The sequence below is a fragment of the Physella acuta genome, unplaced genomic scaffold, assembly GCF_028476545.2.
Source record: "Physella acuta isolate Inbredline_101_S28 unplaced genomic scaffold, ASM2847654v3 ptg001616l, whole genome shotgun sequence".
Classification (NCBI taxonomy): Eukaryota; Metazoa; Mollusca; class Gastropoda; family Physidae; genus Physella; species Physella acuta.
Genome location: NW_026733130.1, coordinates 1 through 5,174, shown reverse-complemented (window position 1 = coordinate 5,174; position 5,174 = coordinate 1). Strand labels below are relative to the sequence as shown.

General features: G+C 35.2%; 1 non-coding gene across 1 annotated transcript; it reads left to right on the top strand.

Moving 5' to 3' along the window:
* Positions 1-3,774: 3,774 nt before the first annotated feature.
* On the top strand, positions 3,775-3,893 carry LOC131929324 (5S ribosomal RNA). Its single transcript, XR_009383947.1, has one exon. It is a non-coding gene; the product is annotated as a 5S ribosomal RNA (ribosomal RNA).
* Positions 3,894-5,174: the final 1,281 nt, after the last annotated feature.

Sequence of the window (5,174 nt, the reverse complement as noted above, 5' to 3'; positions counted from 1 at the left end):
ATATGCCTATCCCAACAACTGCACACACTATTCTCTTAACACATTTCATGCTAATTCTATCCTTTAAACTAGACATAAAAAGGCCACATACTTATTACTGGGTGGCTCCTTTTTTTTAAAAACACTATTTCATTCTGCATCTCACACAGGGCATCAGCACACCTCTATGCATATCATTTATTGTGTGTTGTTTGGCATAGATCCAAGGGATGAATGGGATTTAATAGTTTTAATTCAGATTATAAGGCTGGCTGTTGTAATAGGAATTATTAGCCAACACTTTGATTCTTATCACCAGTGCTAACTGCCATTTTCATTACAATACATCCATTCTGGTGGGTTGGTTTTTTTCTGTCTTCATTATATATGTTGAACATAACTGTGTGAGTGTGGCTTTTGGTGTTTTTATTATTTTTGTTTTTCTTTCATTAAAGCTACCATGTCAGATTGCTAAGGCATGCATCTGCCACCATTTGTTCACTGATATACTTTTTTCCTACTACCATCATATCATATGATTCTTTTGGTTTTGTCTTTTGCTAGGCCTGGCTTGAAAATGAGTTGGTTACACTTCTGCACAACATACATTCTCTTTAACAAGACAAAACAACAATTAAATACTCTGAACTTTTTTTTTTTATTATCATATATATACTTTTTTTTTTTTCAAAATACAGAAAATAAAAAATAACATGAGCTCAAGTACACAGCTTTCAAGAAGTTCATGGTTTTCTTTGCCAGCCTGCACAATGATTTCAGCACAGATTAAATTTAAACAATCAAAAGGAGGTTGATCTCTTACCGGCTGACGAGAAAGTTTGCGCAGAAGCATCATTTCTTAAGCCCCTGGTCAGTTGGAGTTGTAAAATGATGAGGTTTTCTTAACATTTGCCCTGGGGCATACATTTATGGTCCTGGTACTAGTTCTATACTGACAAGGATTCTTTCAAAGCAACTTGAGCCCAAAGGGAAGTATTTATATGCCTGCAACATAGCTGTGATTAATAAAGAATGAATTTCAATGCAAAAAATAATAATTTGAATCCCTGCAAGCTCCTTTCACATAAACCAGAGAGAAAAAAATGTATGCCAGTCTATAACATATACAATATAAATAAATTAGATTGAATATAAAGATTTTTTTTATTCCTCTCATTAGTTCAACCCTTCTCTTTTTATATAAACACCCAAGGCAGACGCTTGAGTAAATTAATATCCTTCCATATATTATAGAAGCATAAATAAATATGTGTAAAAAGTATTTCATATATGTATATATTTTTTTAAATATATATATATATATATATATATATATATTTTTATATATATATTTATTTATAATGTAAAAATATTGAATATATATACATAGACGAATATTGTATATATGTCTATATATACGTATGTATATATATGCATGTTTTGTGTATATATATATATATATATTTACATGTGTGTCTAAATGTATATTCATTGAATATATATTTGAATGTATATTCAAATATATATATTTGAGTGTAGACGAAAGACGCTCAAGTAAAATAATATCCTTCAGAATATTATAATTATAAGTTTTTTTCTTCTACCCCAGCAAACAGAAGGATATATATATACACACATATATATAATTTATATTTACAAATATATATTATATAAGAATTAATATATATATTCATAATACATATATATATATATATATATATATATATATATATATATATATATATATATAAGTATATATATATATATATATATGTATAAATAAATAAGTTATATATATAGATATATTCATATATAATGTATTTATTATGTAAATATATGTATATATCAGTGTGCGTATATAAAGGTATGTATATATGTTCAAATATATTTATTTGTTTGTTCGGATACATATATATCTGTTGTGTGTATTAAATTGCGCTCTTCTGTCAGTTTTTTCATTTGACGACAGTCGGTTAAGGTACTGGCCCCAGCCTAAAGATATTAGTAGAGTCTTCATAATGTGATGCCATGGGCTAGCAAAAAATAAATGAAGAAAAATCACATAGCAGGACAAATTGACATTTTACATGCTTTCAAACTTAAACTGAAATCAGAAAATGATGTGAAATTCATCTTGTGTATATAGAAAAATAAGCATTGTGCCAAAATCCTAATCATTGGTATTAAAAATGACATCAGCTTAATTTAAAAACTGGAAATTGTTTTGCCCTGCCGGATGAGATACCGGTAGCAGACACAGGGTTCCAGGCTGATGAAAGAAAGCGGTATACTTAAAGACAAAAGAATACCCTGTGTTAAAGCGGAACCAGCTAAGATTAAAGCTTAAAGTAAAGGCCTGCCCTGTCGCAGAATGTTAAAGTGGCCGGTGAAAGATCCCCGCGCCAGGCTAAAAGCAAGCTGTACACTTATTACTTAACGAGGGCTTCTTCAGGTCTTGTCTGTAGGACAATTCAGTCACAATAACAGGCAGACCAGGCCAGCCCTGGATATAAGCTAATTCATTTTATGCGCTGCTTCGACAGTCAATGAATATGGAGCTGCGGTCAGACTTTCAAACAAACCGCCTGAGTATTTAAAATGGGAAACAATATTTATTAATATTATCACCAACTAGATCTAGATTATATAGGCTACAAGGAAACCCAGAACCAGACTGGAAAGAAGTAAATTTACTCCCACTAATGATGACTTATCACTAATACTAATAATTAAAAAAAATGTTTAAAAAAATTAATTGCTCAAACCTAATAATCATTACAATCAAGCATCAAGTCTGATAGCCAACATTGGACCTAAAATCTAGATCTATTAGTTTTTACTGAACTAAATCTTATGTTATTTACTAATAATTACTAATGCATTTAATTATTAATACCTAGGCTACTCATTCCTACAGAATCTAGAAATTCTAGATCTAGACTCTAGAGAAATACTGGCGTCCCAGGCCAACCTAACCTTTTAAGCAACATCCTTAATTAGCATTTAATTAACCATGGATCGCCTGCCTTTTTTTTTTCACCGTGAAATTATTATTGTAATTTTTGAAACAGTATTTTGAATAGATCTACCCTCCTGTTTATATTATTTTAGTTAAGCTAGAGCGTTAGATCTAGAATTCTAGATCGTCGCCTAGTTGCGTGTTTTAAAATGAAGCCAGAATATTAATAGACTGAAAATAAATGTGCCAGTTGTCGTGGGAAAAGGTTAAAAGAATAATTAATAAATGAAAAGCATTGAACTATTTCTCAAACATTAAATTAGTAGACTTGTAGGCGGCTAGATCTAGATCTATGTGATGAGTTGGATTAAAATTGAATGAATTCGTGCAGAATGTTTCGGAAGGAGTGAGTGAGCGGGAGACCCAAAAAAGTTAAAGTATCGCCTTTCCGATAGATCATTTCACATGAAAGCGATAGTTAAAGGACAGGTCGGATGCAGGGGGCACCTGGTTTTCTGATTTTAGTCAAGGAAAATGGGGAAAATGTATTTATTTTGTATTTTACAACGCGCGATGCTCGAAAATTAGTAGCTCAGGGAAGTCTACCGGTGGTTACCGCCTCAGGTTAAAAATAGCGACCAATGGCTGTAGAGGGAAAAAAAGGCACATAGTATTCGATATTAAAACAATGTTTCGCTTTTGTGGAGATTTAGGGCGTTTTTTATTATTGAAATAATATGAGGAAAGCAGTGAAATCATTATTGTAGCCAGAAAAGGACGAATAACTGCTGATTTCGTTTGAGTATATTTATAAGCCCCAATTTTCTCACACAGATGTCTACGGCCATACCACGTTGAAAATACCGGTTCTCGTCCGATCACCGCAGTCAAGCAACGTCGGGCGTGGTTAGTACTTAGATGGGTGACCGCTTGGGAACACCACGTGTTGTAGACTTTTTTTCATCTTTTGTCTTTTATTTTTTGCCCCACTGGACACCTATTCTTACCACCTGCACTCTTTCCTAAGTTCACCACATACCTGTGAACACTTTTGTAATATCGAAATATTTTTTGTTTGTTTCTTTTGTGCCTTCACGGTAGGCTACCTCGATCCTACCCACCCATGGAAACAAACCCCTTAAAAACCAACAAAGGAAAGATGACCACTCTGCCCAAATTAAATAAATAAACTAAGTAGGCTACAACCTAATAATTAGAAGTAACTCAGTAAGTTAAATAAGGGGTAGGTATGGAAAACATTCGTGTAGGGGTTACAACCACTCGAGCTAATTCGGAAACGTATGGGTGGCCCTAATAAGGGCCGGATGGGTAGAACAAATGGGTGGTCCTGGGTTGAGTTTAACCGCCGAAGCCGTACAGGGTGCGACCTTGACGTTTCAGAGCATAGACGACATCCATAGCAGTGACGGTCTTCCTCTTGGCGTGCTCAGTGTAGGTGACGGCATCACGGATGACATTTTCAAGGAACACCTTGAGGACACCTCTGGTTTCTTCGTAGATCAGACCAGAGATACGTTTGACACCACCTCTGCGAGCAAGACGACGGATGGCTGGCTTGGTGATACCTTGGATGTTATCACGCAACACCTTCCTGTGACGCTTGGCGCCTCCTTTGCCGAGTCCCTTACCACCTTTGCCTCGGCCAGACATATTGAATTTTTCTTCTTTGTTGATGAAGGAGTGTTCGAAAAACGCCGTCTGCAGAGAAACTCGCTCCTTATATACGGTCCTGGGCTCGAGTTCGTTCAATATGGCGGACACCGCCCAACCAAAAGCGGTCGGCGAATGAGCCAGCCAATGAAAAAGCAGCTTGCCGTGTCGACTGGAATGTTGCTGGCTTGTCGGCTAACGGTGTCGTTTTCAAAGTCATTTTTTCACCTATTCTGCTATGCGACCCTTGGATAAAAAATAAAGAGTTTCATTGCCCACACGTGTAGGCATAGAAAAGATCCACGTTTGTCATGTTAAAATATGATATTAGACGTTATTTTCACCGTTTTGTGCGAATAAAACTGAAATATTTCCCTACACCTAATTATGCGAGTACGAGCGAGCTCATTATGCGAGTACGAGAGAATCTCGAACGCTGATTGGTCGAGTACGAACGAAATAATATTCTCGTACTCCGCTCCGTACTCGCAGTGGTTTGTTTACATCGTGAAACGAATAGGTTAGTTAGGCTTCTAATAATTAAATAATCTATGGCGTGTAGTCG